At 35.5% G+C, this 26,138-nt stretch overlaps 1 protein-coding gene and 1 long non-coding RNA gene across 7 annotated transcripts in view; both read right to left on the reverse strand.

The window, feature by feature from the left end:
- The window catches only part of ADGRB3 (adhesion G protein-coupled receptor B3), a 467,103-nt gene that overhangs the window by 283,502 nt on the left and 157,463 nt on the right, over nucleotides 1–26,138 (reverse strand). The gene's annotated exons all lie outside the window — the stretch shown is intronic.
- LOC118165036 overlaps nucleotides 20,824–26,138 on the reverse strand; it is a 17,912-nt gene continuing 12,597 nt past the window's right edge. The window contains exons 2-3 of the long non-coding RNA XR_004749826.1: nucleotides 22,237–22,240; nucleotides 20,824–20,834 (exon numbers count right to left, since the gene is read on the reverse strand). This is a non-coding gene — a long non-coding RNA (uncharacterized LOC118165036). The remainder of the gene's footprint in view (nucleotides 20,835–22,236; nucleotides 22,241–26,138) is intronic.

The raw sequence follows: 26,138 nt of genomic DNA on the forward strand, positions 1-26,138 counted from the left end.
GACTCATACACGTTCAAAATGAATGCAGAATGTCACCACAGACGATAGTGTGTTTTCACATTAAATTATAAATATTCAAAGAAGGAAACCGGGGGCCGGGGGGGGGAGATTAATTAATATCCCTAGTAAATCTTACAATTTTTATAATTGTCACTGCCCCTGTGCAGAAGATACTCTGCAGTTCAGATTCTTCACATTCATTTCCACAGCAAAATGTCTGTATCCAAAGATAATAAAACTAATAAAAAGAATTAATTTTGTTAAGTTTAACATTTAAATCCTCTACATACAGCAGTATATTACTCTATCATATTCCCTGTTGTTCTCTAAAGAAATTAATGAAAGTAACACATTAAAGAATAAGAACACAGATCATCAATATTTATTTTTTCTTTTTTTAAAGAGAGACCTTAAATGCAGTCTTGTGTAGTATTCTTGTCATTTTAATGCTTCTGCTATAATAACTTATTCATGTGTAACCTTTAAATATTTAAATCATAGTATCATAAAGATTTTTTCCTTTTTTTTTATTTATTTTTATTTTTACATTTCATGCTATTTTGTTCTGCATTAAGTATATTTTTTAGTCAAAGATTTAATTAAATTACCTATTGATATGGTTAGTCAGTGCAGTAGTTGTTTTAGAATAATAGCATTTTTATAATAGAAACCTCTTTTTGCTGAATACTGCAGCATGTTACCTCAGTATTACATGCAGAATAGTACATGCATGTTTATTGCCATGTGCATGTATGACTCAAGGTAAAATCACTGAGAATAAACCATAATTTTCTAAGCCATTTTTGAATTCAGTAACTTTATTCTTTTTTCTTTTTTGTTCTAGAAACACTGAAAAATAAACAAAGGTAATTGTAGAAAGCAAGATCCACAAGGACATCTATTTCCTTGCCCTATAACTAGTTATCACAGACACTCCTACAGATGGTTACTTAATCCTTTCTAAATTATGAGGGCATTCATTCAAATTTGAGTTGAATTATCTAAGAATTTATGACAGGAAAGTTTACAGTCTTCATAAGATTCTGATGTATGAAGAGAAGGAACAAGAATCAGTGTTTTAAATAGCTACTGAAAACTACTCACTAAGCACAGTAAAACCGAAAGTTTTTTTTTTTAGGATGGTAGAGCTTCTAGTTGAAGTTAAATGATATTGCATGCCTTTTTAAGAGTACTTTTCCTGTTCTTAAAGTCTCCTAATTTGGTTTTACAAAAGAATAAAATTAAGGAACTGAATGCGAATTTTGCACAGTGTATATTTATCATTTGTGGTGCCACAAAGCTGGCTGTTCCTATACAGACATCATAAGTAGCTGCTAAATTGTATGTCCCCACGAGAAAGAAGAAGGGATGAGAGCCTTGCCTGCTGTAAGCTGGCCTGGTTCCACCCATCCAGGCCAAGTTCTGTCAGCTGAGGATCTGGTCTAGAAAGTCTCTAGAAAAGACCTGTTCTGAGCTAAGATGTTTTCATAATCTGGTTGCAAGATTGCATAACCTTTCCTAACTGGCAGTGGCAGACTAACAATCACACACACAATTTCAAACACACTATTCCACCCAGTTCAGTCTGGGATGTATGTGCATGGAAACCATATTGCAATGGTTTCCAGAATGCACCTAGAACCTCTTAAAAATTCTGAACTGTGTTAATTCCAATGGCCCCAACAAGTTTGACTCATAAACAAATCTTTTCTAATCAACAGAATTACCTTTGTGCAAAAAGACAACAAAAATGAAAGGAAAATTATAATGAATATTTTAACCAAAGAACATCTTATCATTGAAATAATGAAATCCTTCCTTCAGGAAATAGATGCACAAGATTTTAAGAAGTAAAGCTCCTAAGACATTTAGCCAGAAATTATCAATAATAATCAGTTGGACCTAGATGTGCAAAGTGTTTTTGAAAATCCAGTAGATATTTTCACTGGATTTAGTAAAAGCACACTTTTCTAGGTCTCTGAGATTCTCATTTCAGGGATTTATTGAATAGGTTTAAAGACTCAGAAAACACACTGAGGGTAAAATGCAGTGTTCTTCCTGACTCTTACTGCATAATCCACACCAAGAAAAAACATCTGAGGTCATCTGCTGGCACATCCTTTCTACTTCTGTGGCCCATTGATTCAGAGAGGAACACATAGTTCACTTGTTTGATTGGTGTTGTCTATGCAATGACTCTACAAAAGCAAATGAACTGTTCAACTGTAGATTTGAGCTAAGAAATGCATAGTTGGTGCACCACCTTTTAGGATCCTTGAAAAATGTGTATTCCCTGACTGCTGCACAAAATACATTTAATGTAACTAATTTCAGTTAGTCAGCATAACATGAGATGTAGTTACCTACTGCCTGTCTTGTCTCATCATGGTCTACCATCTGAAGAAAAGGTGCTGATAGCCAAAATATATGAATGTCTGGAGATTGCAAGTATAGATTTTTCAGTGAAGATGCTTATCTCTGGACTTGGAACCGTGAAGCTTGAGATACTACTTAAGATGTGATCTCTGACCATAGCTTATGTAAACACATACTTAAAATAACCTATGGACATGAACTAAAATGACATGGAGAATTCTGAAGTTAGTGGTGTTCTACTTCATGCAAACAGATTTTCTCTTAACAACTGGAGATCTACAACTGGTATGTGGACTGTGGATGCCTAAAAGAACTTTAAGACTGGAATCTCATCATCTTGCTCCTGGTATGAACCTTTTTCTTGAATACTCTCTGCAGTTATGTGCACTTTGCACATCTGTCTATAAATATCCTACAATTCTCTCCCATTGCTTCTGCTCCACTCCCTTAGAAAAAAAAAAAAAAAAAAAGAGAGAGATCTAGGCTGGAAAAGAATGGGGTCTCTAGGGAGCTCAGTGAAGTAGCTACAAAAATATATTTTATACAAAGATATTCTCAAACATAAAAATTTAATTTGCTTCTAGTTATGATTTTGCTCTTGTGTGTTGGCTCTCTGAAAATATTCTGATGATTTAGTTACCTGAAAGAAGTGTTCTCAAATACAGTCTACCGTAATGGAATATTTATGGTAAACCACAACCATAATGGAATATTTATGGTAAACAAATTCTGAATCAATAAATTAAATTATGCTCACTACACACCTAACAGTATCTATTCTGATTGTCCAATCAGGAATCAGAATCAGAACTAAAAAATGATATGTCTAGTCACAGCCATCCAATATACATTATAGGCTGAAAATGAAAAACAATAAGTACTGAGGAATGAAGGCAGTGTTTGTAGATGAAGGTAATACATGGTTTTAGATCAACTGCAGTATAGGGGAAAAATTGTCAGATTTTGGGTGTACAATCTTTCGGTTCTGAAATAGAAGCATCAAACTTCAGAGCTCCTAGTAGATTTATTACTACCATCTACAAAACCTGTATTGCTTATGTCTTAAACTGTCATGGCTCCACCACCACACAAACAAATTAGACATATTTCACATTCAGTTAAGTAGTTAACAATTAACTTCAAAGACTGAATAGGGCAGGTAAGATTATAAACTCCTTTCAGAAAAATCAAAGAACATTGACTATGTCAACCACAAAAGTTACACAGTATGTATTATATGCTTCATTCTGATATTAATATTCAATTAAGAGTAGCCTGAAAAGATAATCTTGAAGTTCACAAGCTACTCTTCTCAGAAGATCACTGAAAAAGAATCCTAGTTTTAGACCTAACACAAGAGACTACACATGCTGTATTGATCCCGTGGAATATATATATATATATATTTAAAGGATATATTTGAATGTTATTTTATTTTATTTATACAAAGACAGGTTACTTCATTCTCGTCTCAGCATAAATAAGGCATTTTTAAAAACTAAAATATTACGATTTTAGAAACAACTTTTGGCAGATGAAAATACAACTCTTGCTTTAGAAAACATTATTTGCTTGATATGTAAGTAGTAAACTCCACTAAAAACGATTGAAGGAATCCTTGGTTTCACAAGTAACATTCCATTAGTTTTAATGAAGGTTTTGAAAATGTTGCAGCAACAGCTCTGCAAAGCTTGACTGAATTGGAGTGTTTTGTGCCAGAACTGACTCTGGAGCCCTCAGGTAGTTCTATCTACAGTCAGAGCAGTTTATTTCCCAGGATAATTGCAGAACCCATTGATGCAAGACATGGTTATACAAACGCCCACATGCTAACATATGTAAAACATCTCAAAAGGATAGTCTGGGTGCACAAGATCTACCTCTGGGAAAAGGGCTTGGTGCCACATGACAGCACATGTATAGAGGTTAGGCCATAGAACAGCTGTTCCCACTTCTTTCTTCCATGTAATTTATATATTTTTAAAAATCATTACAAGTTCCCAACAGACAAAAATATCCAATATTTTATGTACTAGATTGCATCAGAAAATAAGCCCTTAAAGCTAATATGCAGCCCCTTATACTGGTAATCACAGTTAGCACTTACATATAATTTACTTATTTTATGTGGTGCATTTCAATTAAAAAAAATCAAAAGAATAGATGTCTCACTCTGTCATGTTCTGGTTTTCATACTGAGCGTCAAAGTCATCACCTGCAAATGGCTCAATGCTTTCACTTTACACATGCACATGCATTAAATGTGCATGTGAGCAGCACTGGCTCCAGAGGAAGTAATTCTTGTGTTTGGGAGCAGCATACAGGACTGACAGACCTAGAATAATAAGTTATTATTTTCCAGCTCCTATCTCCATGTTCTGTCTGTTAGACTCCTTTATGTCCATACAATTTAATCCTTTAGATTATAGGAATACTAGAGCTGCTAACTATGATCTCACTAAATCCTCATTCATGATGAAGTCAGTTTAGATTTGTCTCTATGTCTTTTAAAAGTCAATGACAATTAATTATGCCCGATACTAAAAGATGTAACAGTGCAATAATCAAGGAGAAAAAGTGCCAGTTGGGAGAAAATAATTTGTTGTTCCTGCCCTCTGCTGTTCTCTTACTACCCCAAAGACCATTATCATTATTGGTATGAAATGTTATGGTTGTATGAACCAAGTACATGCAAAGCTGTATTTAGGAATGTTAACTACTCTACTATTATTGGTTTTCTGTGACATGATCTGTTAAAAAAGCAAAAATTTATTTAAAATGGTAAAATACTTGTGAAGAGAAAAAAGACTATATGTGATTTCTAGACTACTGGTAGTCTTCTAGACAAATGCCAATAGCAATCAGGAAATTCATGAACATTAGTCTGAAAAGAAGACAGTATATGAAGTACATAAATGAGTTATTAATTTTTAAATCAGATAATTCTTGCTAGGCCTAGAGATAACTCCGTGTGAGGGACATATCCCTGAGCTCCTATTTACAGTTGATAAATGTTTTGAGTCCCTCAACAGTCCCACAGACTAGTTAGTTGTAGATCTAGAAATGGAGCTAATAGCTAGGAAAAATAGCTATTTTTATAGATAGCCATTTAACTCCCAAAGTCTGGTAGACAAAATATAGTTTAGGGTTTCTAAATAAAGACTTAAAAATTGAGGGTATAGGGAGAGTTTCTGACCAACTTGTAATAAACCAACTATTTCCAGCTGCAAACTGTTGAGAGAGAGTTCCCTTGGGTTACTTTCATGTTCTCTTCAAGGAGTAGATCTGCCTATAGGTCTTGGAAATCTACAAAGTTACTTGTAGGACAAAATTTGGAGTAGCAGAAAAGAGGTTGCTGCGGGCTTCAGGCCATCAGGAAAAGCAGGAGTCTTAAGAATATTATCTTAATTCATCTAAAGAAGGTCAGCCTAGTCAAAAAATGAAAAGAGAAAAAAAAATGAAATAAGAAAAAAAAAAAAAACAAAGATGAAACTCTTCAGAAGGAAAGAAATCACACACACATACATGTCAGCCTGGTTCTGCTCAATGTGGGAGGACTCTATAGGCTCAAGAAAGACAGAGGAACAGTTAATCATCAGGGTTTCTGCTGGATATGAACTTAGTTCAGAGCATCCTCAGAGGATGAAGTTGAAACAGCAGTTTTTAACCATTCTGCCTAATTAATCTTCTAGTATGTTTTATATATAGATATATGCATAATTCCTCATTACATAATTATTTACTATTACTTCTAAGCTAACTAACTTCTATTAGAAGAAAAATTGTCATTAACAATTGCACGTGATTATTTTGGTTCACTGTAACAATACAAAGCAAATGAACATATTAAACATAATTCAGGACTGATTGTATTAGTACTGTACCAGTGCATTCCAGTGGGTAGTAGATGATATTTGTCATAAAAAAAGCCTCTTTAATAAAAAAGCTGTTTTAAGGACAGCCACTGAACTAAGCTAATTGTTGAAGACAAAAACCAAAAAGAATAGTATTTTGTAAAAATAGTTTTTTTATTATTATTGCTACATCTTGAATTTGAATTCTAATAAACAACAAAAAATGCTGAAAATAGAAGAAAAGCCCTTTTTGATTTACACATTTCATTCAGTCTCAAATATTACTGATATTTCTATTCAAATCAAATATTTCTATTCAATCAAATATTTCTATTCAATCAAATATTTTTCTATTCAATCAAATATTTCTATTCTAGAAATTGTATCAGTGAACGGATTAAAAAAAAAAAAAGATTTACTCAAGCAAACTAGGATTTACAGTAAAAGCAAATTATGACATTAGACTTCTTCATAATAAAAAATAATAGCAACAACTTTACCTAGTGAAAAAAAATAAGAGAATCATAATTACACAGGATGTAATCGAAGAATGATAATTACATAGAGAACATATATGGATAAAATTTTAAAGGCAATGACCACATAATAAAGAAGTCTGAGACCTGCTCATCCCACCCCATAATAATGTTAAGAAATGAAAACTTCAAACTTAATACCAAGTACGAGATAGCCGTTAAGAATCTTTGAAACCAATGTATCTGCCTATATTTCCTATTCCATGTACTTACATCATGGTGGAAAAATTGCAGGTTTTGGTATGTGTTGAGAATGAATAAACTGAGGTACCTGGAAAATAAGTACCTAAAAGCAGTCATGTTATCTTCAGATGTGGCATAATACTTCATGGCTATGAATTTTTATCATGTCCAAGCTACTGATGATGCTGTTTGTCAGCATTAGGTTTCATTAGGTAAAAGGAATTACAATTGATAATGCAGGAATTCATAAGTATTCTGCTGCTGTTCATAACTGTTGCACAAGCAAACATATTAGCTGCTTTTTTTTTTTCTTTTTTTGAACCTACATGAAAGCAGAGCTATTTGACTTTACAGAGCTATTATACTCACACTTGATCACTGAACGTGTTAAAGAATACGAACTATCAGATGAAATATGGCTTTTTTTTTTTTTTTTTTTTTTCCCTGATGTTGTCAAGGACACAGCAATGATCCAGCTCTTCAGCTTTTGCTCCTAACCAGGAACTCCACATCTCTGAACACTGTTTTTTAAATGATTTTATAATGGTAAGGGCAAATAGTGCATGTTTGTCTCCACTGCTCTGTTTTCCTTTGGTGACTCGAGCAGAGAGCTGACCTATGATCCTGTTGGACCACACCACTTATGGCAGTACTCCATGGGGGGAAACTGCTGGCTGACTGTCAGCCTTCCCTGTAGGAGACTGTTCTGCAGCTGGAGGTCTATGCCAGTTACAGCCTCATAGGACATTTTCCTTGATCATCAATATAATGTTCCCTAACCATCTTCTGCTTGTATCTCACACTAAGTTCACTTTGATATAAATAACCAGTGACAGATGAGGCCTGTGGGGTGCTTGTTAGAGTGCCAGTGGTAGACATTTTATTCAAAGTCTGATCAATCGTAGCACAGCAAGGTTCTTGAGATCTGTATGTGTCATGGTAAAACTGTAACAAGATTTCTTCATTAGTCGCTCTGTCTGAAAATTGTTGATGGGGGCTTGTGCGCCTGCTTATAGCTTGGTGATTTCAGTGGCCTTCACCTGGAGACAGAGAGACAACTCAAGTTTTGGAAAAGAGTGCTCTCTCCCTTTTGAATAAGTACAGTCTCATTTGGACCTAGACAATTAAGGTTAGGGAAGCAAATCTGATTGTGAAAAAAAAAAAAGAGCTACATTCTCACTTCTCTCAAGTCAGGCAGTTTGGCTATTGAAGGTGCCTGAATAGCAGGTGCACCATGGCAACAAACAGGCTTTCCAATGATGTTAACATCTGCAAGAAGCTGCCTCTACTCTGGCCCTGGGGTATTAGGAGGGGCAAAATCTAGAGCTGCTCATTGGTGTTTACTGTAAGTCAACAAAGTAATAGGCAATATTGTTTTGAGATAAGACATATAACATATAAGATGGACCTAAGAAACATAAAGACAAATGGAGATATTTTTAAAATTTCATTTTTATTTTTTTTTCTTAAGAATGACAGGAGGCTTGTTTTTGTTTAGCTCTATATTTTTGATTCCTTATTTAAGAAGAAAATTATCTCAGCAGTGATTAAGATTCATAAGTATCAATTAGAATCTTTCCTTTTGATGATGTTATGCATCTATTCATGTGATAGTTTCGGGCCCACCTTAGAAAATTCTTTCTCTACATGCTACATATACTACTGTGAACTGGAGGACCTTCATTTTATATTTGAATTCCTCAGCTTTATTTTCCCATCTGCATATATATTTGTTTGTAATTTTTTGTTACTGACCTCAAGAAATAATTGATTTCTAAGGCTTTTCTCTGCTTCCTCTCTCTCTTTTTTTTTTTTTTTTTTTTTTTTTTTTTGACAAGTAAGAGCCTCTTAGCTGCACAAAGTTTGCTCTAGTGCTACACATGGCCACTAAAATACCTCATGTCCACCAGCTCTGACTTTTTATCTACACCCTGACTGGCTGTAACCTAATCTATTTTCCCCATTTATGCACCAACATCATACCCAATTCATATTAATCTCTCTAAATCTCTCTGTTAATGTAATTAATCAATCTATTAATCTCCCTACATTCCCAGGACACAGCTACAAGCAGGATATGTAACAATTTACTCTTATTAAAGCCCAGCATACCAAGATACTGAAGTCATTCAGCAAGACTGCCTCATCCTTAGAATTACTTGCCATTCTAATACTTTTAGGGGTCAGCTGTGGCTTTGTATTTTCTCTTTATGAAATACTGAAAAGATTGAGATGATAACAAACATTGGGGAAACCAAATATTAATAATACCCCAATGATTAAGAAGACTTTACGATCTGGTGGTGGTTCAAGTGTTGTTTCATTTAACTTAGATGATCTTGTAGGCCCTTTCCAACCTTGTGTTTCTATGATTCTATGATTCGAACTTTAATGTATCAATACACTTATCTTTATCAACATGTGAAGTATCTTAGAATGGATAACTAAGAAAAAAAAAATAAGAAGAAAATTGTATATATTATCCTTTTTTGTTGAACAGTACTAATTTCCACATTTTTCTTTGAATATATGTTTTGTATTTAGAGTAGAAAAATATATTTCTTTAATATTTTCAGATAGACATTTTAGTTGAACAAATCTTTGTTAGATTATGAAAAATTTGAAGAAGTATAATATGAAAAAAATCTTTTGTTTTTCCTTCAGATTTGTTATAGATGTTTTCTCTAATATCTGTATCGAAGTAGGTTTATTTATTTATTCTTTATTATTATTAATATATAATTATTATTTCTTTTACACTGGGAGAAAGTACTTTTTCTACAAATATACATGAGGATTAGAATAAAGTATTAGATATAAATTATGGTTTATACTGGAAGTAAATATTCACATGAAAAATGTGAGTATAAAATGCCTTTATATGATGATGATGCAAAACCTGAACACTTAAGTCAACACAGTGTCTTAAATGGTAGAAACAATTGCATTAGAATAAGACAGACAAACTGCAAGAAATCAACTAGTAAGAATACACAAGCTCTCTGAAAAGAATAGGAACTATCACTTTACTAGAGCAGTAAATGGAAAAAGCCTAATTGTAGGCTTGATCTGGATGGGCTGCACCGATGGGCTGAGGTCAACTGCATGAAGTTTAACAAGGCCAAGTGCCGGGTCCTGCACCTGGGGCGTAATAACCCCAAGCAGAGCTACAGGCTGGGAGATGAGTGGTTGGAGAGCTGCCAGGCGAAGGACCTGGGAGTGATAGTGGACAGTCAGCTGAATATGAGCCAGCAGTGTGCTCACGTGGCCAAGAAGGCCAACGGCATCCTGGCTTGTATCAGAAATAGTGTGACCAGCAGGGCTAGGGAGGTGATCGTCCCCCTGTACTCGGCTCTGGTGAGGCCGTACCTCGAGTACTGTGTTCAGTTTTGGGCCCCTCGCTACAAGAAGGACATGGAGGTGCTTGAGCGGCTCCAAAGAAGGGCGACGAAGCTGGTGAGGGGCCTGGAGAACAAGTCCTACGAGGAGCGGCTGAAGGAGCTGGGCTTATTCAGCCTGGAGAAGAGGAGGCTCAGGGGCGACCTTATCGCTCTCTACAGATACCTTAAAGGAGGCTGTAGAGAGGTGGGGGTTGGCCTGTTCTCCCACGTGCCTGGTGACAGGACGAGGGGGAATGGGCTAAAGTTGCGCCAGGGGAGTTTTAGGTTAGATGTTAGGAAGAGCTTCTTTACTGAAAGGGTTGTGAGGCATTGGAACAGGCTGCCCAGGGAGGTGGTGGAGTCACCATCCCTGGAAGTCTTCAAAAGACGTTTAGATGTAGAGCTTAGGGATATGGTTTAGTGGGGACTGTTAGTGTTAGGTTAGAGGTTGGACTCGATGATCTTGAGGTCTCTTCCAACCTAGAAATTCTGTGATTCTGTGATTCTGTACATTCACTAACTGTTCAGAGTGTGAAAGAAGAGGATGAGAAAAGATTCTCAGTATCAATAAGAATGAAAAGGAATGTATGATAGTCTTTTTTTTTTTTTTCTGTATATGTAAATATGATTGAAGTCTCTCATGATAGAATCCATTAAACTTCAGTCCCAATCACAGGATCATAGAATATCCTGAGATGGAAGGGATCCACAGGGATTGTCAAGTCCAACTCCCACCTCCATACAGAACTACCTAGAAATAAAATCATATTTCTGAAAGCATTGTTCAACTGCTTCTTAAAATCTGGCAGTCTTGGTGCTGTGACAACTTGCCTAGAGTATCTGTTCCAGTACCCAACCACCCTCTTGGTAAAGAATCTTTTCCTAACATCAAGCCTGAACATCCCCTGTCCCAGCTCCATGCCATTCCCTCAGGTCCTATTGCTGTCACCAGAGAAGAGATCAACACCTGCCCCTTTGCTCCCCTCATGAGGAATCTGTAGGCTGCCATGAGGCCTCCCTTCAGTCTCCTCTAGGCTGAACAAACCAAGTGACTTCAGCCACTTCTCACATATCTTCCCCTGTAGATCCTACACCTTCTTTTTTTTTTTTTTTTTTTTTTTTTTTTGCCCTTCTTTGAACACACTAATAGTTTTATATCCTTCTTCTCTTTTGTCTCTCAAAAAGTTCCTACTTACTCCAGAACCATTATACTAAGAATGGCAGTATTTTCAATATATTCATTAATAATAATTATTTCTCATCTAGCAATCTATAAATAAGAACTAGGAAACATTCTCACTAGACATTAAGCCAAAATTCATTTAGGTCTGTCAGTTCCATTTCCTCAAAGGCTTTCTGTAATCTCGTTGTAGAGAAAGCAGCTTACAGTTGCGTGTCCACTTAACTTTGTTAAGCTTCAGAAAAAGAAAGAAAGGCTCCACATGGTTAACATATGACATACAGATCTCAGTCATATAAAACAGTTCTCATAAACATTCAGAAACATATATCCAGACATTTTTAATAGCCCTAGGTTTCACACATTGTACCTGCAGAAAAGTTTTGATTGTTCTTTTTTTTGTTGTTGTTCATCTGAAATTAATTTGTTGTCACTTTTACTTAATTTAACATGCACTGAACTGTCCTGCTAAATAATTATTTCATGTGATAGAGAGGTCATATACTGCAACTTTGACACATTAATGTGCACAAAGAATAGGCAAAAATAGAAAAACAGCCAGTACTGAAAATTTAGACAGTGCGGTAACTTTATCTTCAGCTACTCAGTAACTAACAGTACACATGTACTGAAACATATACATTCACAGTCTATCACAGTCTGAGATAGAAGCACAGCTCAGATGTGAAGAATTTAATTTGTGGAGTATTTCCTGCTCTATTGCTATGTAGTGTTGTGTCCAAAAGAAGGAAGAGTTATGTTCTCTCCACTTGTATTACTCTGAAGTATAAACACTAAAATATACTATGAAAATAGGGCCATAAAAGTAAGATAAAATGGATAATGGAACATTTGTATAAATCAGGCAAGGAACTAGAAAGTGTTGAAAAATAGAACCATCTTGAAACACTAAAGTCGCTAGATATCAGTTTACCAGAGATCTTTTCCAACATGAACCACTTAAAGCAGATAAATGCAGCTGTTTGGAATGTAATGTTGAAAGCTCTTTAGAACCATAGAAACATTCAGGTTGGAAAAAGGCCTCTAAGATCATTTAGTTCAACTTTTAACCTAGTACTAAAGTTTACCACTAAACCATATTACTAAGTTCTAACTCTATATGATTCTTTAAGCCCTCCAGGGATGGTGACTACACCACTTCTTTTGGCAACCTATTCCAATGCCGCACAACCCTTTCAATAGAGAAATTTCTCCTCATATCCAACCAAACCTCCCCTGGCACAACTTATGGCTATTTCCTCTTGTCTTATCACTTGGTGTTTGTGAGAAGGGCCCAATCCCCACCTTGCTATAGCTTCCTTTAAGGTAAGCTATAGGGGAGACGCTAAGGGGAGACGATAAGGTCTCCCCTGAGTCTCCTTATCTCCAGGCTAAACAACCCCAGCTTCCTCAGCTGCTCCTGATAAGATTTGTTCTCTAGACCCTTCACCAGCTTTATTGCCTTTTTTTGGACATGCTCCAGCACCTTGATGTCCTTCTTGTAGTGAGGTGCCCAAAACTGAACACAGTACTTGAGGTGCAGCCTCACATTTAGCCTTTCTCTTCTGTTGCCCACTCTCAACCTGTCTTAGTCAAGATCATTACTCCCTTTGCTCTTAGTCATCTTAGTTTAATCTCATAGTAACAAAGCTGTCAGTCAGTTTGCAACAATGACATGTTTTGTGTGATCTATTTTTTTTTTTCTTTATGACATTTTATGCACATTTGCTCCACTTACAAGCAGAATTTATACTTCCAATTTACATGTATTTTGTTCATGGTTTGTAAAGTAGAGCATATCTGTGAGAAAAACTATCTGTTTTTTCTTATTCATTATATGTTTATCCCATGACCATTGTTTGATTTTTATATTTTTTTCCTAACTTGCCATCAAGAAATAAATGAAAAGCCCTCTTTCCAAAGGTAAAGAAAATAAAGACTTTTAAGAATCCATAATATCATTTCAATTAAAATGTTTGTAACAATTCAATTTAAGATTAACCAAAATATATATTCCACAATGTGAGCAAGATCTGACAGTAAGCTTAACAGAATCTCCTGCACAGCAGCTGTGTAGGTAATGAAGTAGAGCTTTCACTTGACTTGGAAAGATGTGACTTTTTTTTTTTTTTTTTCACCTACGGGAAATGTCTTATATTATTGTGTCTCGTCTTCTACTGAAATCATGGTAGAAACATATTTAATATTTCTACAACTGAATCATGGCTTCATTTACATCTCTGTTCCCTCTAACCTGCCCTCATAGGCAGATGTTTGCCTACAGACAGCATACATTTTCAGGACCAGTTCTTTGACACACACATTTTGAATAATTCTATGCTTTGAACAGGTGATAGGACACTTTTGATGAAGAGGATAAAAAGTGGCATACAGTAACAGCCATAATTACATTTTATTAATGCAGTAAGCATGACTCTATGTCATACTTGCCAATAAGCCACTTACCTTCAGTCTACTAATGCCAAACCTGATGGATATTTTTATAAATATGCAAGTAATCAAGAAAAATGCACATAAATGCATTATGCATAAATGCAGCTAAACTCTTTTTCAATCTTTATTACTTCATAGGAGAGCTTTTTCAATCTTTATTACTTCATAGGAGAGTTTTCCATCTATATTAGTCTATCTTTAAAATTGCCAGAGGAGTCAAGACATAGCATATGCTACATGACAATGAAGCCATCGATGTCATTTTATTTTCTCTGAAAAGCTAATATCTAAATTAAAGAAATAACTTCTAATATGCATACTAATATCCTTGTGTGTGCATCTCAGTGTGGGTAAAAAGGTTGTATACTGTTATTCCAATATGTATGCAGCTCTGACCCTCCTTGTATTACTAGTCCTTCTCATAACTCCATTTGAATTATCATCTGAGCTTTCTGTCTAAATATATAATTATGCATTCCCTAATAATAATAATAATATATTTCCATATTGAGCATGAAATTAGAGAGAATGTGAAGTACTATATTTAACGGTATAAAATGTTGGCTCTTAAAACTATATTAATTATTAAATCATGTGTAGCAGATTCCTCAAAGCATGTTAGACCTGGTTAAGTATGTATCTGGAATACATATTAACCATTGGTGGAAATTCAGAAGGGATAACTGCAACTTCCTTTAGATTGTTTTTGTGGTTGCAAATGCAAATGAAAGGGACAAGTACACTGTGTATCTTGCTGGCTAAAGCCATTGACCATTAAAACAGTCTAAATGCTAGGCTTGGAATAGCTCATGAATAACTATCAAAGCACTTTACTTAAATTGGTGGACTAAATTATTCATTCAGAACTAAAGTGGCTCTAATTCGTTTTAGTTTACTTGGTAAATTAAGCTAAAAAGAATTAAGGCCACTTTAAGTCTGAATGAGACTTGTCCACGAGGATGTCATTTATTTCAGGGTCACACCTTCATTAGACTCTGATTTTTCTGTGACATTCTGACAAACACTAACCTGAAATCTCTCTCCTCATATCACTGCACAGTTCTTATTTCTTTCAGCTAGACATTTAGTGTTTTGTTTGTTTGTTTTTGTTTTTGATTTGTTAGTTTGCTTGCTTTTTTCCCTTCTGTTTTCCCTCTCTCTTGGATATATAAATATTGGGCAGAATGACAGACTTAAAATTTTTGTAATTTGCAAAGCAGTAACAGACCTAGACAACCAACAGCTGGTGAGCAACCTGACACTACCTGTCTTTCAGTTTCTGTGAAACAAATAAAATAAAACAACAATGTTTATGTCTAAGAATCAAAGGAGAAGTATGAATTAAATATTTATTTATTTTTTCCTTGCAAATCTGGTTTTGTTGCTACTTCCACAATGTTCATATTTAGAACTACCCTGTTTGAGCAACGTGTTCCCACATAAAATGGGGAACAGGAATGTATCAATTTTGTAATTTTGTCATGGTCCTAAAACCTCTGTTCTGATATCCAAATAAAAGAACTCATCAGTTGGTGATAGCTTTTCAGCATGACTTAAAAGTGACACAGCAATGAAGATGGAAAATAATAAGGTAAAACTTAAAAATAAATATATAAACTTTGTAAGAAGTGGACAGTAGTCATTTGCCTTCATGTTTATCAGGTATTGAGCAAGAAGCAATTTAATGGACTTAAGCTTAGCACATGTCAGGCTTATGACATACATTATGAAGAAGTATAAATACTGGAACAGAATACCTTAATCCAAAATTAAGGCATCTACATGCCTTACATAGTCACAATTTAAAAAGTAGAGAGCTCCCACAGGACCTTTACATGTTTGTTAGTCCCATATGGATGTCTTGGAGGCTGTACAACAGGTGCAAGTGGCATTAGATGCACAGGGTTAGGCAATTAAATTTGCCATTAAAATATTTGAGAAATGATCTAAGTACCTTGGTGCAGGAAATTAGGTGCCACAAGATTCTTTCATGCTTTAACCTTTAGCACTTTTTCTACTAACGTATAAACTGAAAATTACTCTGATATTTATTATGAAGTATATTTTTAGAACAGAATGTATCTGTACTGTTGTTCACCCTACACATCCCACAATTGTTCACCCTACACATCCCACAATATCTCTGCACTACACATGGACAACCCAGTCTCAAAGCCCAGGATAGATCTTTTGAAATGCTGCTGTTGATCACTTGTTGTTAGCTATCCTGAAGTGACTGAAAGATAACTGAAAAGAGGTATAACAGGGAACCTGAACAAAGGGCCCTTTATTTCTTGTTCCTTTCCTAGACAAAAGACTTTTTTTTCCCTAAAAAATAAAAATAAAAACAAAGGCAAACAAAACAAAACCCCCCACAAACTCAAACAAACAAAAAGGAATAAAAGTTTTCACATTCAGTAAACAGAGACATTCATTTCCATTTTCATTCAAAGCTTTCGCAAATATATATATATATGTATACATATATATGTAGATATCTTTCTACATAAATAAGTATGAATGAGAGGTGTTAAGAAGGTTATGGTTTTGCATACCTATATATATATATATACCTATACATATAGAGATAGAGACTGATTCTGAATAAAGTTTAATGTCTTGTCCTACCTATTTATAATTCTTGTTCATGAATTGCATTCTAGAAGGTTGTAAGCCCAAAACGACAACTCTTCTCAAATGCTGCCACCTAAAGGCTAAAACGAAGTACAACTATGGAGACGTCTAACTCCCCCCCCCCCCCCAAAAAAAAAAAGCAAATTGGTTCAACTGTGCAAAAGCTAAACACAAAATACAACGTTGCAAAATTGCTATTTGAATATCAGTTTCAAATCTATGCATATTTAATCCCTGGTGGATAAATATCCAAAAATATTCTGGGGATATAACTTTTCCAAAGTACAGGCCAACAATAAAATTTTCAGATTTAGTAGTCATATTAATGAAAAGTTATTACATTTATGAACCAAGCAAACAAACATGAGCAGTAAAACCAAAATTATTTAAATGAGAAGAATGAATTGGAATTATGATACCACTGAAAATCTCCATTCTTGCTTTCTATTTCAAAATATGTTTCCTGTAATTTGCACATGTAATTCATTTGTTTGAACTCCTTAAAAAATGTAAAATGTGTTTGAACACTGGTGGTTTAATTTATCTCTTAAATAAGCAAAATATATAAATATATATATATGTCGTAAGTTATACAAAGTGAGGATCTAGCTGTTTTTTTGTTTGTTTGTTTTTCAAGTTCAAGATCATTATTGAAAAAAAAAAAAAAAAGTAAAAGAAAATTCAGTCTAACAGATTTTTGTTAAAGCTAGATCAATTTTCCCTATAAGGTAATTCTTAGGAGAGAAGCTTTAAAACAGTCAGTAAAATTAACTGTGCCTTTCATTACCCTGATAAAAGGTATGTTATGTCATAGGAAGCATAACTAAACCAAATTTACTTTAAACTAATTCTCTGAGCTGTATTTGTTATGCTTTACATTACCTTAAAATCAAAAAGACTTGCTATAAATTACAGTATTTTGCAGATTTTAATTATTTACATTACCTGTATGTAATCACTAGACTGTATTAAAAGAATAAAATTCACTCAGTGATAGGAAGAAATGAGTGGATGAGAAGTCCAAAACTGTAGGATTCACGTAATACTAAAGTCCTCATGGTCTGATAATAAAAGCAAAGCAAGTTCTGCAGATAGATAGAGCTGATAACTCATATTATACCAATATAAGATTTAGAAAAAATAAATACCCTTGATTTTTGCATGGAAAACCTTTTACTCTTTTTTTTTTTTTTTTCTCTTTTTCTTTTCCCCTTTCTTTTCCCTTTTCTTTTTCCTTTTCTTTTTCCTTTTCTTTTTCTTCTACTTCTTTTTCTTTTTATTCCAATTTTTATTGGCTTAATATCTTCACCTACAAAACCTCGATGCACTTACTACAAGCAATACATTTTATACCAGTATATTTGACATTCATATGGGGATGGGGATGGGGATATTTGACACTCCCCATCCTTCACTTCCGTGCCTATTTGTCAGTGACATTCATTTCACAGTGGGACCTTTGACTATGAGAAAAGCAACCTGAAATCTGAAGGAAACAAAACATTTTCTGTTCGCTTGCTTGTTTTTAATTTTTGACATTTACTCAGTTACACTCCTATTGAAGTGTCTGCCAAATATCTGCAATTTTGCTGATTCAGCGGCTAATTTTCTCATATGTGAAAACTGAGTTTAGTAATAAGAGTACCTGGTTGTGTTCACTTGTGAGCTAAAATGAAAATTCAATTTCAGTGTGTATGAAGAAAGGATGATATAAGTTTCCAATAGCTGTGCCTCCTTATTTCCTTGTTCTGGCTTTCATTGTAGCAAGTCATTTCCTGTAAATACTTTATAATCAAAACAACAGGCAAAGCTATAAAACAAACAAACAAACAAACAAGATTTTCACAGTCAAAGAGTTATGAAATACTCTTGGTTAAAATAAAACACTAGGTTTGTGTGTTGTCCTTTCAGGTTGGGCTGGGCTGGCTGGGCTGGCTGACAATGTTGTTGACATGACAAATGATAAAATAGACAAGGCAGGGTACCTAAGTCCCAGTCCCTTGCAGTTTCTGCCTGGAAAGTCTCCATACTTCTCTGTCTTGTATGTCTGCTTCCCTCCCCTGTGGGGCTAAGTTGTAGACAGAGGACAAGTCTGGACACAGGAACGGGAATTTGTTCCTCCCAATTGTTTGGACAGAATTGAACAGTAAAACAACACAACACACCAAAAAAAAAAAAAAAAAAAAAAAAATCCAACAAAAAACAAACAAAAAAAAACAAGTATTCCCATAACTCTTTCAAACTGGGGAAACAATGAGATTTAAAAATATATATTTTCAGAGAAATTAATATTGCATGTTGTTTCCTAGAACATGGGACTTTTTTTTTGTCAATTGACCCAGATACAAATAAAAGTGTTGGTTATATATTACACTAATTTTTGTTAATGATGTTATTTTCCACTATTTTATTTTGGCAACAATTTATTTCAAGATTTTAGTGACAATCAATCAATAATGCTGTACCGCACAGGGCATTTCTCTAGCCTGTCACAATGTGAACTGCGTATATCCTCAAACTAATAACACTCCTGCTCAGTAAACTTGTACTGTGTAGATATACAGCTTCATATAGATACATTGTTGTTGGTCTACATGTAATTAAAGAAATTTTAATCTTTATTAGGCAAAGTAGTTTGGGTGCTTTATGAATGTTGCTCTACTGATTCTGATAATGAGGCTGCTCAGGAAGAATAATCGGACACAGCAAATAGCATAGACCACAGAACATATTCCAGAATGTGTCCTATATCTACATGAATTTAGTGGAAAGAATAAGAAGGCTTAATCTCTTCTTCTGTGAATTTACTAAAAAAATAGTTCTGATCTGACTCTTTCTTGTGACAAAAATCATGAGACTTCAGTTCCTAAAACTAACAGAGGACTAAAAACAAATCAAAGCTAAAAAGAAGTGTTCTTTACTGTGCTGCAGTTGGAGATGTTATCCCATAATCTTTTTTTTTTTGGTAAAACACTGATTGATTATGAGTGTTAAACATTCTGATAAGCATTCTGGCCTAGAAGAAATGTCTTTTTAGGCCCTTAACACTAACACTGAGTTTCTACTGTCTGATTCCTGTAGAAATATTTTATATATCTTTTTCAAGTGTCATGCAGTACCCTTCTAGTTATGTTCTGTGAGAAACATGCTTATACTGTCAATTTATTTATTTTTTTTCTACTGATTAGCTGTTTCCATCACAAAGAAGCAGCAAAAGAAAGAGTACTTAATTGCATAAGAGGCCAATTCAGGACAAATGCAATGTTTTCTCATCACATCCCATCACACAAGGTTGCCATTTCTCCACTTTTTAAATGTCTATCCCTTGCTGCTAACACGCAAAATTGAATATTGCCTGTGGCATTTACTGTACCTTCATCTGCTGGATTAAATGTTGTCTCAGCTGCTGTACTCTGTCCCTCGGGGATCAAAACCGTTACCATTCAGAATACTTGCAGCAGAACACCAATGTCTCATCCCAACTAACAGCATAAAGGTAATAGCTTACTACGATACTAGCCTTTTTCCTTTTCCCCCATTCTTTTTTATGTTTTCCTCATAGCTTATAGTCCTTTAGTCCCTTTTTCCTTTCCTTTTTTTTTTTTTTTTTTTCCCCATCCATAAAGCAGAGATCTGAAGGATTAATCACTGTCTTACAATTCCTGACCACATTTTATTAGAGTTGAGCCAGAACCCAGAAATGCTCTTGGACAGAGCTGCATGAAGGATGGAAATTTTATTTCATATAGGATTATAAAATGTACAGCCTAAAAAGACAGGGCAATGGCTCAGTGATCCATGAAATGCTTCCAATTCCTTCAGGTTCCTTTTCATCTTACTCTGGAGATTTCAAAATCTGACCAGTGAAATTCAGAATACAAAGTAACAGATTTCCAACTTCTTCATTGAGGAAAAATTGCTTTAAAGTGGTTTAATTGAAACCAGTTCTTGTGCAATTTGACGAAAAAATCATTTGGGGAGCTTTGTCTTTGGACATCAGCTGCCTTCCTCATTTCATTCCCAAGTAATTCTGAGAAAACTGACTGGATCTCTTCCCAGCTGAGATGAAGAAGCATGCTCCTGTAGAATACAATTCTGCTTAAATTTCCAGAGAAGTTTTGCAGATTTAGTTGCAGAGAGAAGTTCTAGCTCTTTTATAAAGCAAATTAAGCTCTGAAAAAAGTGCTCCAAACTGCAGTGATATTGGGCCAATACTGAATCTGTTAGTCTTGAATTCCTCTCAAGTTATAGCATTGTAAGAAATCAAACTGCAAATAAATACTGACAACATCAATAACATCAACTTATTTCCCTTGACACATAGTTTTTCAGGAATGTTTTTCTTTATGAAAGCATGTAAAAAAGGAAAGAGACAAGAGAGGAGAGGAGGGGAGGGGACGGGAGGGGACGGGAGGGGATGGGAGGGGAGGGAAGGGGAGAGAAAACCTCTAGTAAAACTATAAAACTCATTTTTTTCTTTCTTTATGATATTTCATTTTTATTTATCATTCTCAAAACAATGAATATATTTACCTCAGTAAAAAAAAAAAAAAAAAAAAAATCTTTAAAATACTCTCTGTATCTATATAAAGATTTACTAAGTTGTATGTTTTAGCCATGAAAGCAGGTATTCTCAGTTTAGGAAGATACGTTTTAGTATTTGATAGCAGATGGAAAATTGGTAAATATTAATTACACTGAAAGCAGAGAGAGGAGCCATGTTCTCTCTCATTTGTATTCCTACAGACTCAGTCATATCATGTAGTGTGGACTTACAGTTCCTGGCAACAAGGTTGAGAATTAGAGAGAAGGGAAGTCTAAAATCAACATAATTTTTTAAAGTTGAAGATGCCTCTGCTTATTATATCTGCAATAAGCATTACCCAATCACTTTTCCCTGATATTTACCTACTCCTGCATGAAACAATTCAAAATAAAATACAAAGTGACCAGAAAATTCTACATGCAACTTCAGCTTCTCTTGAAACCTCTGAACTTCATTAAAATTCATCTAACATTTCAAAATTATCATCTGTCTTCTATCTTACTAATTTCAGCCATAGCCTAAAGCAAGAACAAAACCTATGAGGGAAACTATGCAGACCCTGGATTACACAGAAAATTTTACAAAGTTATATATTTTTGTGGAGTTTCAATGCTGTTTCAGAACCAAAAACCTTGGCATGATCATCATAAAACCCTGAAAAAAGTTGCAACTCTGCAAATACTACATGTGGGCCTTCAGAAGTTCAGTCCCCCAACTTCCACATACCACAGTGAGCTACAGGACTAACTTTTGCCTCTAGACTTACAACTGCCTACTGATCCACACAACCAGAAAGAATCAAAATGTTCTCAAGGTAGTTCAAATTCTGACACTTCTTGATTGAAAGATTTTACGTAGGTTTGTGTCAGCATTCCAGGTTTCGATAATAAATTCTTAGCACAACTTCTCTTTCTGGTTAAGGGTTCCCAAATGTTGAGTTGTCAGAGGTGTCTGTCATGGATTTATTTGCATGCCCACTGGAATATTTAGGCAAGCATTGATCAGACTGTGTGGTCAGGTACTACTATACTACTACTGGAGGTCAGCTAATGGATGCACCTTTTTGAAGGAGCAAGACGTAGATGCACTTGACAGCTCTGAGTGGTGGTTTCACCCTAATGAACAACTAAACTACACCACAACCACTCTCTCACTCCCCCTCCTCAAAGGACAAGATGAAGAAAATATGACAGAAAGAGTTTAAGAGAGATCACTCAACAATCATCATCACGGGCAAAACAGACTGAACAGAAGGAAACTGATGCAATTTTTTGCCTATCACTAGCAGACTAGAACAGTGAGAAATTAAAAGCAAACTAAACACACCCATCCATGTTCTCCTACTTCTTCGTCCCCCAAGCAGTGCCGGGGAACCAGGAATGGGAGCTGTGGTCAGTCCTTAACACTTCGTCTCTGCCGCTCCTTCACAGTCACTCCCTGCCCCTGCTCCACATGGGGTCCCTCCCATGGGATGCCGTCCTTCCTGAACTGAGCCTGCAGGGGCTGCCCACAGGCAGCAGCTCTTCAAGAACTGCTGCCACATGGCTCTGTACCAGGGGGTCCATCCATCAGGAGCAAACTGCTCCAGCACGGGTTCCCCACGAGTGGTAACTCCCCCCATATCCCTGCTCCTGCATGGGCTACTCCGCTCCACCAGCTGCAGCTCTGGCGCAAGGCCTGCTCCTGCGGGGGCTCTCCGTGGGCTGCAGCCTCCTCCAGGCCACATCCACCTGCTCCACCGGGAGCTCCTTCACAGGCTGCAGCATGGAGATCTGCTCTGCCGTGCGACCCATAGGCTGCAGGGAAATTTCTACCCAGGTGCCTGGAGCAACTCCTGTTCTCCTTCTTCACTGACCTTGGTGTCTGCAAGGCTGTTTCTCGCTCCTCTCTCCCAGCTGCTGTTGCTCAGCAGTTTTTGCCATTTCTGAAATCTGCTCTTCCAGAGGTACTGGCTCAGTTCTGGTCAGTAGTGAGTCTCTTTTGGAGCTGGCTGGAGCTGTTTATCTAACATGGGGCAGTTCCTGGGTTCTCACAGAAGCCACCCCTGTAGCCCCCCTGCCACCAAACCCTTGCCACATAAATCCAACATACTCTAATGAAATGGAGGTAAATGAAGCTTTGACTGGCTTCACAGAATGTTTTGTGGAGGGGGAGATGTTTTGTTTTGTTTTATTTTGTTTTCAGAACAAATGCTTTTGAAAGCAAAAGTACAAGTGGCACATCCTTGCAATTACTCACATTTTTGGACAGGAGTCCTGTTATGAACTCTTACAGTTTGTGCACATACGCAATGTCTACCCTCATACTCATCTCAACTTCAAAGTATAGTGCTTGTTTACAAGTTCATCAAACCCTTCCCCCGGGATATAGGTGTCAAGCAATGAAAGGTGACTGCTTAGATGCCAGTGAATGATCTGTTTAGAAGGGAAACATTTCAGAGGTAGTGAATAAGAACTAAGAGTTTCTCATCTGCTATGAGATATAGTTGGTTTAAGTTAGTAATTATGACAGCTCCCCAAAAGATTCAATTGTCTTCTAAATTTATTGTTATTTTACATACAATGTTCAAATGCTGTTTAGAAGACATTTTCCAAGAGTTTTTCTTTCTCATTTACATTTTGTCTTCACTTTTTACGAAACTTGCATGAAAAACTTGATGTTTTCTCTTTACTTCTGAACACATAATTTTGCTTCTTCTTAGGTTCTGTTGAATATCATAGACTGTCATCAAAAAAAAAATCCACCATTACCTGTCTAACTTCATTTTTCTTTTTCTTCATTCTCAATATGCTATGTCTTTCAACTTCCCTCTGACATTTCGTACTATATTTGTTATTCTATTATCCCCACTTCACTTAATATTTCCTTCTCAAGCCATTCGGCCTCCCTTCTTGTCCTTCTCGTCCTTTTTTTTTTTTTTTTTTTTTTCCTCCTGCCAGCTGGAATGTGGCTGTTTGTCACTTGCTCTATTATGGAACTGTTCCCACAGAATTTCATGAAAATAACATCAGAGTCAGTATTCTTCCAGCAGTTTTCATCTTATTTTTCAGATTCCGGATGAGTGGGAAGAGTAACAGCAGGAGGAAGGAGTCTGATTCTAATCAAAAACAACTGTTAACCATGAAATATCTCACCCTCTTTGAAAGAAGTCCTTTTAAGGACTTTGTGAAAGCCTTTAACCATCATCACTACATGCTCCCTGTCACTGATAATCACACCTGTTGATAGTTATCTGCCAAAAAATGATAACATAAGAAAGTGAGATCTGGAATTCATGGACAATTGAGAATGCCAGTATAACAAGCTGATTTGCAGCAGGTGCGTTAGTGACTCATGATGGCCACCTGACTGTGCCAAAAATGTATTGAACATGGAATCTTTTGTGGAAGCATCCCTCCTGCAGACAATGATACCAGCTGCCAAAATGCACCACAAAGGATTAAATCTAGTAGACCTTAGGAGACAACTTTTTATTCCTTGAAAAAGTTCAGTCACATAGAAGAAGGTAGCTGCTTAAAACTACAGTAAGATTTCAAATTGGAACAGAATTTTAAGATAGGTAAAATCAATATACATCCTGCAGTAGCATCTCTCCTGCCTTCTATATGGTTTCAGGAAACAAGTAACAGACAGAACCACACACAATGAATTTAGCAGTTCAAGTGCCAAAGAGTTGAAGTTGTAATGATGGACAGAAGGGTAAAAAGGGAAACTAGCATGTATGTGGTAACAGCACAGTTGGTTTTACACAGAAAAATCCATCTACAACTTTCTTTAAGAACTACACAGTGCTTTAAATAGTGCGCTCAAATCTCAGTAGTTCCTAGATGGTACCAGGATCCACTTGATTAATAGTAAACCATTACCACAATACGTGTTAGGCTCGTTTTATAGCTGCCCAAGTAATTCTTACTTAGTGGAGAAGAGATGAAAACAGAAATATTATAGTTTGTGCTAGCCAAAGGACACCAGTGAAATTTGAACCACAGATCAACAATAACAGTTTTTGCCTGAGATGGCATCAAACATACATGTTAGTCAAGAGGCAACAGAAAGATAACCCTGGTATTTTGTCTTTTTAAGTATTATCAGCTATGAAGTTGTTGTCGAAGCTGTCTTCAAGAGCCTTTTTATGTGTGAATGTCAGTGTTCTGTCAAAGAGAACTCTTGAGTCAGGCTGACTTTAACAGTATAGACTTTGCTATCAATTTGGAAGTATGACCTCATATGCCAAACTAGTCAGGGGACTTCTAGACTGATTCTGTACATCTTGAGTGTACTTTGAATCAAAACTAAGTGCAATCCCTTGGAATTATTATATTTCTATTATTAACTATTTATATCTGTAGTTCTTCTATGATAATTCCCATTGTTCAAATTGCAGCATAACTGTATTTCTAAGGTTTTTTTTTTTGTTTGTGATTTTTTTTTTTTTAAATGACTTCTGAAAAATATCTAAGGCTTCTTTCAGTCTACAGGTGTTGAATTAACAGTAACTTGAATTAGCAATAACTAACTCCTCTACTTCACAGCTTTATGCTGCCCATTATTAGCCAAAATAATTGCTAGAGCATACCAGTGTTGCCCTCTTTGGTCTTCATACTAGGTCTTCTAGTCTGATTTGGAATCATAGAACTGGATTTTAAATTAAATTCCCTGGAAAGTCTTCATGTACACGTGTAGAACATACATGAGAGATAAATAGATTTATTGCATGAAACAGAGAATATGTATTTGAGTTAAGAGTTACGGATCCATGTTATGGTTCAGTACCTATTGTTTCTTTTTTTTTTATTTTTTAATTAAATAAAACATCTGATGGTTTCAAATGAAAGGATAGCATCAAATCATCTTCATGGAAAACTAGGGGAAAAAAAAGAACTAAATCATTGTGGAAATTTTGCTTAAAAAAAAAAAAACAACTAGCTTTCTCCCTCATTTGCAATATTTATAAATATAGTTTTCCAATTGTTTTTGGTATGCAAATGTTGTTTA

This window comes from Oxyura jamaicensis, chromosome 3 (assembly GCF_011077185.1).
Source record: "Oxyura jamaicensis isolate SHBP4307 breed ruddy duck chromosome 3, BPBGC_Ojam_1.0, whole genome shotgun sequence".
Lineage (NCBI taxonomy): Eukaryota > Metazoa > Chordata > Aves > Anseriformes > Anatidae > Oxyura > Oxyura jamaicensis.